Source organism: Ptychodera flava, chromosome 3 (genome assembly GCF_041260155.1).
Source record: "Ptychodera flava strain L36383 chromosome 3, AS_Pfla_20210202, whole genome shotgun sequence".
Classification (NCBI taxonomy): domain Eukaryota; kingdom Metazoa; phylum Hemichordata; class Enteropneusta; family Ptychoderidae; genus Ptychodera; species Ptychodera flava.
This window is the reverse complement of record NC_091930.1, coordinates 14,902,610-14,915,451: the sequence shown is the minus strand read 5'-3', so window position 1 is coordinate 14,915,451 and position 12,842 is coordinate 14,902,610. Positions and strand designations below refer to the sequence as shown.

The window sequence follows — 12,842 nt, the reverse complement described above, 5'->3', positions numbered from 1 at the left end:
TGCTATGACTGCGTTATCTTATCATTTCGTGTCTTATCTGGGTTTTTTTTTCAGATTTAGATCTGAGAGGTTCTTAATTCTGATGAATCTTTCGGCAGTTTTAGCGGCCGCGCAGATTACATTCTTGGCGGGAATTGAGGCAACCTCCAATCAGGTAAAAAATATCATCCCGACTTTTCTTTAATAGTTTATGATGTTCGGGTTTCAGCATTCATCTGAATAATTGAACCCTTTTAACGGATTATCAGCGTCACCGTACCGCGTATAATCCGTCAGACTACGGCGACTTCTTGTGATGACACGATGCGAGATAAGCTTAGTATCAAGATTGCGGAGCTTGAAAATTACATGTCCGTCCCAACCAAGTCAGCAGTTCATTCCATTGAACCGAAAAGGGTTGTATAGCTTACCTCCTAATTGAATTCAGCAACACGTTTGCATGTGTCATTGCCGAAACGCTTGGTCAGTAATTTGAAAAAATGCCGAAGTGAGATTGTAATGAAAGATTTGACTTGTCTCTTTTCCATGTGTGATTTGACAGATTATACAGGGTTTTTTTAATGAAAAATAAGTCTAAGAGGGCAAGCAGGGCTCTTGAAATGAAATCGCCTTCAGAGTTCGTGACTGAATAAAACGAACTCATAAAATATATTTTGCCTTTTACCCTGATAAGTATGCTAGGAAGTCTCCTCGTGTATTTCCTAACAAATGAAGATTAAATAAAAAAGCGTAATAGAGACATCAGTCAATATTTCCGTCAAATCGCCATGATTAAAGCGGGATAGGAGATCGGGGCACAGCTGGGATTACACTTGTCTGTGATTTCGCGCGGCGAGCACTTTCTTATAAGAGCCACTCGTTGCACACCCTTCGTTTTTGAATGAAATGCAATCCCAAATGCGCGGCACGTCCGTCTCAAATCCGGTCGTAGCCTCTTTTGACATTTTCTATTTTTGGATGTGCGCGCTCACTAATCACGCTCAAAGTAGGTCAGTGCACAGAGTAAAGCGCTCACGTCTTCTCAAGATGTCAAGTCAGTTCGACGCGAGACAGAAGCACTTTTATCAAAGGCCGCAAAGAAGGAGGTACTTGAGAATCGTATGGTGTGACGAATCGAGAGGAAGTAGAGTGTAAAGCTCACGTCACAGAATTCCCATTTCCGCTTGTATTATTTCATGATTTTCCCGCCTTGACAGTTCCAAACTACATGACGCGATGCTCAATCTGAAATCGTGGTGTAAATATACATCCGCTAGTGATCGGCTGTACAATTTTATCGAAGTACTCTGGTTGACTATCAAATTTGAAGCCGATGACGATAAATAAAGGAGAGCGGGAGTCATTTACAATAGAAAAATGGAACAGGCGACTTTCTTCTAAGTTCTAACGGTTCTCATATCAAATCATAGACCTGACAGTTTTCCTTTTTGTCGAGAAACCACACTTCTGATGGTTAATGATGATGATGATGATGATGATGATGAGAGAGAGAGAGAGAGAGAGAGAGAGAGAGAGAGAGAGAGAGAGAGAGAGAGAGAGAGAGAGAGAGAGAGAGAGAGATCGCTTAAATACAGCGCTCTCATCATATGAGAATGAGCAGACATGAAAATAATGACGAATTCGTCCAAGTGTTGAATGAACATATCTTCGCTAATCGCACATTATCAAACATCTCTGTGGATTTCTTTTCGAAGATGGTGAAATTGAAAGTGTCGTATTTCGAGTCTACAAATGGTGTGATTCTCAACATAACAGATGGAAAATCAAATGACTGGAACGTATATCACATAGCGAATGATTGCTGGCCGTTGGATGTTTATCATATGTGTGTAGATGAGTAGTATGAAAACTTCTATGGAATCTGATATATTTATCTTCTCGTGTGAATCGAACTACAAATTTTAATGCGAAACTCAAACATGTCCATGGAAAATCGTCGTGGCGACATTAACGGTCCGAGTGTACCGTGACAGAAATTATTGCTCGTAAACGATGTCTCGAGGAACTGTAAAAACTTCATGAGTTGTTGTGTAATGGAAATCCTTGATTCAAAAATGGCACGGCATCAAGATTATGTGACTCAATAAGATCGAATGCGCCCCGTGGACAGTGCTTTGGACACCGAATTTTTACAATACTTTACGTTTTCTATTGACTCGTTTGAAGACTATCTAGAAATTAAGTTTAACACTTTTCTGGCAATTAAATGTCTTTTAACTTTCCCTGTAGAGTTAACACAGGGGATGGCGACCATTTTGAACTTTAAATTGTAGCAAATTTGAGGTTATTTGTTTTTCTGATCTACAGTCGGTGACTTTTGGCGTGTTTTGATTTTTGCTTTTTGTTTCTTTCTGGATTATGAAAATGACTTGTTAAACGTTTTCGTGAGCTAGGCGAGAGTTGAGCAAAGTTTAGTGTATTCGTTTCTTTGTCTCGCGCATTTATAGCTCTGTAGTTTCACAGTGTTGGGAGTCCAGGAGGAATACTCGATATTAAATAATATTTTTTCTAATCTTTATAATATCTAGACAGTGTGCCAGATAGTTGCCGTGCTATTACACTATTTCTACCTGACCGTCTTCCACTGGATGTTAGCCCAGGGCATACAACTCTTCGTCAAGGTTCGGAACATGTGCCACGGTCGCTATCGTCTCGTGTCGTTCTACTGCGTCGGATACCTGCTGCCGTTGTTCATCGTGGGCGTCTCCATGGCGACGGGTCTGGAGAATTACGGAACGAGCAAATTGTAAGTTTGGCAACAGATAATGAATCAGTATGATGTCCGTCGAAATCGTAGCTATAGATTCACACAGCTGGCATTGAATTTGAAATTTTCTCAATACTGAACTGATCTAGTTTCCTCTATTTTCATTTTGCTCTACCACGATTCCGTGTATCATTTCCATAATTTGTATGCTGAAGAATAAAATAATGTCTTTACTAGCTACAAAATGGATGCTCCAGAACGTAATTACAGAAACGTTATAGTGAGAGTGTAGCATATAATTTGTCTATTTGAAAATTGTTTAGTAATATTCCATATTTTCCATCGTAAATCGTCAGTCTGATTTTCTCACCAAGGAAAGTGATCAGGAACCGCGTCGCAATTTGATGACAAATTAAAACAGTCACCTGTTGGTGCTAACGGGTTGCCATAGCGACGAGTAAATTGCAACGAAACGACACAAAACCGTTTTTTCCTTTGCATTTCATTCGAAATGCGCAGCATGATAGCCCATCAAATGCACAATTATGTCCTTGAGAGACTGTCAGTGATATGGTGACTGATATCACAGCCCCGGTTCCTCTTTTACAGCTGTTGGCTCTCCAACGACGACGGTCATATATTTGCCTTCATTGGTCCCGCTGTGTTCGTCGTACTGGTCAGTATAATTAAAATATTATTAACATGAAAACAGCATATTAACAAAGTAAGGTATTTACTCTGACACAGAAAGTGTGATTTCACCAATTGAGTTTCAGCATTTATGTATAAATAATACACAAGAGAAAGACAAAAGACAATATTTTGTGAATATATGACAATCATATGTTCAGTGCTCTTGTGACACACTTTTGTATATACTTCAGAAATCAATCACATCAAAGGAGTGTTAGTGTGTTTCTATTTTAGAAACTCTTTCTATTTCACATTTTCATGCCCTCGTTGGTAAGTTTAATTTAGCTCGGTACACTCGCCAAGCTGGTCCTTGACAAAATCAAAGGAAACGTGATGTGTGTCGATCGCTGGCTGAATGTTTTTCTCATTGTTAAATCGCATGTCTGAATATAATAAAAGAAAAGTACGACACGACAAAAAAACCCAGCAAACCTCAGAAACAAATGAACATGGAGATGAGTGTCTGCCACCTGTCTATCTATCTATCTATCTATCTATCTATCTATCTATCTATCTATCTATATCTGAATAGATACATACATACATACATACATATATATATATATTGTATGTATGTATATATATATATATATATATATATATATATATATATATATATATATATATATATATTATATAATTGCTTTTTCAGGTAAACAGCGTGGTATTAATAGCTGTCATGAAAGCATTCCTGTCTATCCGAGCAACTGCTAAGAAATCGGACTCCGAGAAAATCAAGTAAATATTGAAAATTTAATACAGCTCATCGTTCTTTCGTCTTCTAGTCGATGTCACAGGAAGTGTAAACAACCGTACTGTACGAATTTATCAAAAAGAAATTAATCCTGACAGTAAAACCTTACTAAGTGTTGAAAATAGAAAGCTGAAAAGGCATTGATTTCTCCCGCTGTAATTAGACCGTCTCGAACGATTGAACAGGAGCCAATGGTCTAGACACCAATTAACGGTCCCTTGCTCGAACCGCCTTGCTGTTGTGCCGCTGCTTAAATAGGTCGTGATCGATGTTGAACTCAACAGAGGTGGTTGCTCGGACGAGGTTAATCGAGTTAATCGGCTTATTTATTCAAGTCGGATGTTAACGTGAGTGACATCTTTCTACGAGCGGGTTAGATTGTCAGTATATCTACAACTGTGCGTGGAGCAGCTATGCATTGTACCGTAGAGTGAAGCGAAACGCCCCCATACTGTGATGCAGCGATAAGCAAACTGAATTATGAAACTTTTGCCTATTTCATCGCAGATCTGGTCTCCGGGCTGGAGTAATGTTGTTACCAATACTGGGTCTAACCTGCACTGTAAAGTTAAGTGTTAAAGGATAGAACACCGATTAAACGCCTTTTTGTAACACTTTTTGAACGCGTCCAGACGTTCAGAAATTTAACACTACGTGTTCAACCAACGTTCAATTTTGAACACACGTGTGCAGATTTTGAACGCTACGTGTTCATCAGATATTATATTGAACACCATGGTGTTCCATATCTGAACACACGTTGCACATGAAATGTGTTCAAAAAATTGAACGCATTTACGCGTTCAAAGGGCTGTAACACTTTTTGAACGCATGGACGCCGTTCAACGATAAGTGTGTTAAAGGCTAGAACACATGATGCGCGCTTGTTGAACACCTTTAATTTTGGGCGTTAAGGGGGTGTTCAAGCCTTGGAATAACATTACAGACCTCTGATATTCAATAAAATTATTTTATTCTAAAAATACACAAAGCATTTCTCGAGTAAAATACAATTACTGTAAAATGGGCAAATAAACATTGGCCAATTTGTATGTAAAGTTTGTCAGAGGAAATACCAACGGTGTTAACACCCTCCTATCAAAAACATAAGCATTAAAAATCACCATAAAAAATGTGGATCGTTTTAAAAAATATGAACAAAGTAATAACATAACAGGTTTTTCTTAAATATTGGGGATTACGTTTTAAGGTTCATACTTGTTTAAAATGTACAAAATATCAACTGAAAAAGCTCAAAATTTGGCTTACTTACTTCGTTGAAAACATGTGTATGTATGGAATGCATACTTCATTGTTTTACGATGGTTTCTTAAAGACATTTCCTCTTGTATAGACAATTGTAAATTTTGAAGAAAAAGAAAGTTAGTCAAGGCTTCTCTAGTGCACATGATACATAGTTGTCCACATTAAAGTAAACACAACATGTAAAGTTGTCAAAGTGTCACAGTAAGGCACAACATGCAGAAAGTGGGGAAAGTGGGTCCTTGTTAGGGTAAAACCTATTTCCTTGTCCAACAAAGTCCTTCATGAACAAAAAGCTTTGTTTGTTTGTAATATCTTTAAATAAACAATGACATAAATCGGTGACATTTCAAAAATCTACTTCTCAGAAATTAAAAACATATTCGTTAAGACCTTTCAGATTCTGGTGTACCTTGCTATTAATTGTTTATACAAATGTTTTTACCTAAAGTGATAAAATCACCCTTAAAATAAAAAAATGTAGATTGCATCATAATGTGAATATATCACATTCTGGTAATCCCTAATATCTTAAAATGTCTGAAATGTCTTTAATGTCTTAAAAATACAAAGTTTCAAATTTCTGCTTTATTTGAACAATCTGAAAAAGGCTATCAGTAGAGATCTATGTCCTAAATATCAAAGCTGTTCAATTAGCAGTTTTGAAAAAGATTTTTAAAGGACTTTTGACCAAAAATGACGAAAATTGCCATGAAATATAAAAAATTGAATATTTCATCACAAATAGCACAAATTTGACTAGGGTCATTCTTAGGGACATGTTTACCAAATATTGAAGACGTCAGTAAAAGAGAAGAAGATTTTTGCCAAAAATAGCAAAATTAGCCTCAAAAATATAAATTCGCATAGTTCATCATAATTTGAACATATGTGATTAGGGTAATCCCGGGGGACCTTTAATCCAAATATTAAAGGATTTGTACATGCTATTTTAAAGGAAAACCTTGGGATGTACAAATTCGAGGACAATGCTACACATCCACCTATTTAGCTGACGGCAAAGCTAAAAACCAGTTGCTAAGAACAAGAGACGTGTTAAGGTACAATACAAAATTCTCTAAGGTTTGGTAGCATGCTATGATCAACTAAATTTTATAAGGGCATAAGCTTCCAAAGACTTGAAGTCTCCTTTAACAGATGCAAGGGGGAATGGAAAATTGAAGCAGAAAGTGACAGAAAATTCAAAGTGAAAATTTCAGAAAATTCAGTGGACATTTTTACTCTGAATTTTCCGTCGCTTTCAGCTTTAATTTTTCATTCCATCCTTGCATCTGATAAAGGAGACTACACGTCTGTGAAAGCTTATTCTCCGGCAACATGTAGTTGATCATACCATGCTACTAAAGCTTAGATTAATTCAGAAAAAAAATACAGAAACTTATCATAATTCAGTTACTGACCCTTGGAAGTTTAAATCTACATTAGAGATGAACTGAGGTTCTCAAGCTTGTTTCCAGACAGCTACCTGTACACTCATCTTCTTTATTATCTGTACCACGTGCACCAGCTTCTGTAACAACTCTTCGATTTTCAGTTAAATCCAACTTTTTACATCCTGAAAATAATGCAACAATAGGTAATATGGCGAGATGAGACTTTAAATGAAAGACAAGAGACTGATTAGGTTAAGGAAAAGGGGAGACTTTCATAATTTTCAATACTGTTACAAAATATTGGTTTCTTCTTGTCATCAATTGACTAAAATAAAAAAGCCAAACTCTCATATGCTGAAACAATACATTGTATACTCTACGATGTTTAACTGATTTTTTACATGCGATTGTCTCTACTAAAAGACATGTGTTAGCTGTGATTACGCAGCGGTACTATGCAAGGCGTATCGATCGCGCTCAGGTCAAGGGTTATGGTGTCACGATGACCCTTGACCCGAGTGAGATCGATCGATAGGCCATGGCCAAAAGTACCATCGCGTATCACAGCTTGTTGTTGGTATACCAGCCACTGAAAGAAAAAAGGTTTCTTCACGTAGTTAAGCTATTTCAAAGTACAATACGATTAATTTCGAAGGATATTAATACAGATGCTTCAAAATCTAATACCTTTACTATTTTGGGAGAGAAACTTACCCTTTCTGGTCATGTTTCCGCACGATCACGACTTCAGGGTGCGCTTATAAGAAAAATGTCGCAACTTCCGTTTTGATGCATCATGGGATAGGAAAAAGCACCAAACTTGAACACCAAGTGTTTAGAAATAGAACGCCTCTTGCACGCCGATGTTAAAATTAAAACGTTCATGGTGGTTTTCTGTTTTTATTTTCAAATTTTCAAAATTTCAACACGTAATAAGCGTGTACAATTATTTTGTATACTTTCTTTTTTAGAAAAAACATGCTTTCAGCAATTGTAGACCGGAAATACTTTTCACTTAGTGGGAAATTCGTCACACCAAAATCCGTGTACGTTTGCCGGACAGCGAGGCAGTAGTAAATTGAATATAGCCATTGTAAAGTAAAAAACACAAAAGACTGTTAATTGTTTCACAGTATTGTAAAATTTCTGTGATGCTGAGTTTTTGAACACTTGAAGGAGATGGCTGTTAACACATAGTGTTCAGGTTTAGAACATCATTGTTAATAATATGAACAGTAGTGTTAACAATATGAACACTAGCCGTTCAAATTTGAACACCGACACGTACATTTTGAACGCGTAAAGACGCGTCTAGCGTCCGCTATTTTTACAGTGTGGCTGTTTGGCGTCTTTTCCTTCAGTCAGCACACCGTCTTTTTCCAGTACCTCTTCGTCATCTTCAATTCAACCCAGGTGATCTTTCAAACATTTGATTTTTTTTTCAGGAAAGAAGTCAAATGTCTACTATTGATTTGAATTTTGAAGCTGTGTCGCCTGTAAAATTAAACGATGGAATGATCATGTTTTTTCGTTGTTTGATCAGTAGCAGTAACCTTTCTGCAATTGATGGGAAAGGTTTTAAATTGCCGTGAAATGTCAATAAAAGTGTCGGGTTTCTTTTCAATTTTGTAATGACAACTTTTCTGATAGATTTTGCTCCTCGCAAATTAGAGAAGCAAATGGCTCCGTTCAGAATTCGAAGAACTGATGCATATCTTAACACGCTCGAATTTGGCACTTTCAATGCGTTCGGCACCCCTAGGGAACTGTTCAATACGACGGCATATCATAGCGTATGTCAGCACTTGCCACGGCCCATGTATAATTCAACTGATTATCCACATTCAGTTGCATGAGAACTATTGCTCTTTGAAACATCCAATTTTCGAATTGCACGTTCACATTGATTGCCTACGTAGGCACGTCCCTGTGGATACAATCGCGCAAATTAATAAATCGGCTGAGAGATTGACAACTTTTCATTGTCTGGTAATCCTCCATCTGCTTGTGTCTATGTCCTCTATTCGTCGTTGGTCAGCATCTTGAATAATTCATTAACTTTCGGGAATATACGAGAACGTATCGTCCTTTAAAGATGTTCTATCGGCTTTTCAGGGCTTTGCCGTCTTCATCTTTCACTGCGTCCTCAATGATGAAGTGAGGAACGCCTGGAATCGAAAGCGAGGCGGCCTCGCTTTCAAAACATCCTCGTACCCCTCGTCCTCCTCCTCGGATTCGAAGACGATGACGTCAAACGTTAATCAGGTAATTTTCCCGCCATGATATTTCAGAAGAGAGAGTGCACCCTTTCAGTCGGTTTGACAGACAGAAGACGCTAAGTGACATGAAGTAACGACGAATTGATGAGTTTATCCTGCATTTCTTCAGCGTTTGTAATAATTCTAATAGCTTGTTATGGTACGACATGACCGCATTTCTAAGAGGAAATATGTCAACAAACTCAATTGATGAGATACAAAAGACGATAGCGGCGCCTGTGGTGAAGAATCATGAAAGAAATGATTCCGTGAACTTTTCCAAGCGTAAACTCATGATAAGGAACTTTCATCTCGTCCCAACTCTTTCTGCTGTCGATTTTACAAATATGCAACATGCAAAAAATAGCTGTGGTAATTTAATCCCTTTCTGCTCGTGCGCGAAATTATGTTTCAAGTCTTTTTGAGAGTGGAGATTTAGCCGAGCGGTTCTTTCTGTTGCCTCTCCGCTAGGCGATTGATGCCGTATGTTGTGGGTTCGAACCCGATTGAAAACTAGCCGTATTTAAAAGTAGGATACACCTCGAGGATAAATTGTCAGACTTCACATTTCCCCAATACATATCTGGTCTATCGCTTGTGGGGCCTCGTACAGAAGGTCTGTGGGTAGGTGAAGTTTTCACCTTCATCATTTCCCCATAGAGTTAACGCAGCAGTTTCAACTATTTTGAATTTCAAGTGTCGGTTTATGTTGGGTAATTTGTTAACGTTATTGAACAAGGTATGTACACAAACGATACGACAGAATACACGATATCGATACCATAAACATTAATATCTTTGAATGTAATAAAGGAACTATGGTACATGCTAGTGTTCATATTGTTGTCCGTGTACGCGTACTGCGCCCTCGATGTATCAGCTTCAAGATGCAATGTGAACCGCTCGAACATACTAACCTTGTCTACACATGCTCTGTTTCCAAGGAAACTACCTGTACGGCAGCTGGCACGGACAAGTCTGCAATGACCGATTCCAAGACAAGGCTTAACAAGGTACAACAAGCTTGGAACTGAAAATCCCTTTCCTATGAAGATAGTTCATAAACTTTGAAGTTCAGACTAAGTCTTGTGGTTGTTGAAGTTACCAGTTGTCCCATGTTCTTCACGGTACAACTGAAGTCTCTTTTGTTCTTCATTACTGCTTACTTTGCTTCTTTAAACAAGCTAAATCAGCAGACACAGCCAATTTCCTTCTGAAGAGAAAGACGCACGCTGGTTACGAAAACGTAAATCCGGGGCGGATAGATGCCGCGGCGATTCGTACAGTATCCGTGTTCACAATATCACCATCAAAGGCATTCATTCGACTGATATGAAAAGCTCCAGAAATTGCATATTTAATAATAAAATGGCGTAAGCTTATCTGGTAAAATCATGACCCCTCGAGAGTCTATGCTTACATGGAGAATATTCACTGTGGATGAGTAACCTTAGATCTGCAGCTAGAAACTTATTCTTAACGTATTTTATCAGACCAACTCATTTTATGCAATTTCGTTGCACTTCTATCATGACTTTCAGATTATTTATATTTCTACTTCTTAAAGTTTTATGTGCACAAACCAGTTGGAAACAAAATTTATCTCCACTTAAAATATAAAACATTCGTTTCTTATAATACTTACGTGTGTGTTGATTAAATTTAACTAAATATCTGTGCTAGAATCTTGCTTGATTCAGAACACCTAAGACATTATGCTTTGAAGTAGGAAAAAACCAAATACAGGTGGATAGTGAACTTTCTTTTCACAGTACAAATGATCGAATTAAATGATTATAAATTTTGTATTACTGCTTCAATCAAATGTATAAGATTTAGTTCAAGTGTAGGACTATAGTAAATGCTGTAAAACCACACGTTATTCCTGCATAGTTCCGGCAAACAATGATTCAGAAGCGACATCGTCGCTGACAGGTTGCACCGATGAGGGCGCTGTATTCGAAACTCATTTTAGTAAATTTGTACATGTGAATACGATCAAATGTAATATTTAACTTACACAGAAATTCATTCTATTTAAAATGTGTTGATTGGCTTTATTTAATTTGTGAAATAGTACAGAATGCTGTGCAACATTGAGCTGGGGATTGTGAAATCGATGATTTCGGCAGAAACGGTATTGTATTTATGTGTAAATTTACTTGTGTTATATAGAGTCCCATTTTTATTTCTTTATATATCTTAAACGTCACCTATATGAATGTATAATTCTGTTATCGAATATGCGTTGCCAATTACGCCTTACTTCGCTTGGTTCTTGTAAAGTGTTTTTGTTTTAATATCGGTTGTTTTCGTAAATTTTACTCGGCGCTACATTCAGTTAATAGTGTCAATGCTTTGTTACACACATTGATTGAACCACAGACAAATATAGAATATAGAATAGAATATAGAATATATATATTTGTCTGAGATTGAACCATACAGCTTTCCAGGTGATTTTGATGCAGAAAATGTAATGATGTTATATATTTTTCAAATAGCTAACATGATACAAATATTAAACAATCGTTTATCATTATGTTGACTGACTTTCAAAAACATTTTCGCTGCAAGGTTCTCTGAAGGACGCTAATTTACGGAATGCATGACGTAAGAAATTCTATGCTGAAGGATCTGTAAATACAACTATGCCACGTTATTTACATCTCTGCCTTATGATCTGCTGCTTCACAATATGTATTATCACGCTTGAATGTAATTACAAATGAAATTATCTAAACATTATTGAACAGAACCTTGATATGTATTTTATTGACTTATACCGTGTTGATCTTTAAAAGTCCATCATGATGAAGTGTTAATTTGAACACGTTGTCTTTTATCTTTTAGAAATGTTATAGGGCTGAGCGACTTTATGTTGTTAAATTCACCAAGCCTAAACTCTATACCCGTAAGAAGAAGTCATTATAAACTGTCAAGTCAGCTTGCGCGCTTCACGCCGTCATGGTTACGACAGGGCGCTTAAGCTTGTGCGCGAGAACAATTTGTATCAATGACCTCACACCATGGGTCACAGTTTGGTACCCCTAGGTTCATGGTTAATGATCCCCATCCTTTGCTAATGACATTCTAAAGTCTCACAAATACTCAGTTCCTATAATTTTTATAATAAAATACTATCATAGCCTTATACAAACAACTTTTAGTCAATTGCCAGAATATTTCTAGAATATTACCTAGCAAAGTGTTATGATCTAAAAATGTAATGTGACAAGATCTATGAAGTCACCCTTTACCTTTTAAATACGATATCTGTATCGTTTGTGATATCTTTCAAGCCTTCTTTTCCGTCCATAACGTTTTCACGACGATGTACAAGAGAATTGTGACTGACTATTTTCGAAATTATTTCAATAAAGTCACTTAATAAACTACTTTCTTGACTCTCTTTTTTTCATGCCTAACATTCTATGGTCGGGTCGGGACGGGTCTAGCTGGGCTTGCACAAAATACATTCTTTACATTTAATACATTTAATACATTTTTTACATTTTTGTCACGAAAGGTCTGCACGAAATACATTCTTTACCGGCATTTAATACATTTTTTACATTTATGTCACGAAAGGTCTGCACGAAATACATTCTTTACATTTAATACATTTTTTACACGAAAGGTCTGCACGAAATACATTCTTTACATTTAATACATTTTTTACATTTATGTCACGAAAGGTCTGCACGAAATACATTCTATGGTCGGGTCGGGACGGGTCTAGCTGGGCTTGCACGAAATACATTCTTTACATT

The 12,842-nt window shown here is 37.1% G+C and overlaps 1 long non-coding RNA gene across 1 annotated transcript; it reads left to right on the top strand.

The window, feature by feature from the left end:
- The first annotated feature begins 48 nt into the window (after window positions 1–48).
- LOC139125024 (uncharacterized) lies at window positions 49–4,139 on the top strand. The gene is made up of 4 exons (XR_011550130.1): window positions 49–154; window positions 2,529–2,746; window positions 3,317–3,383; window positions 4,053–4,139. It is a non-coding gene; the product is annotated as an uncharacterized lncRNA (long non-coding RNA).
- The last annotated feature ends 8,703 nt before the right edge of the window (window positions 4,140–12,842 follow it).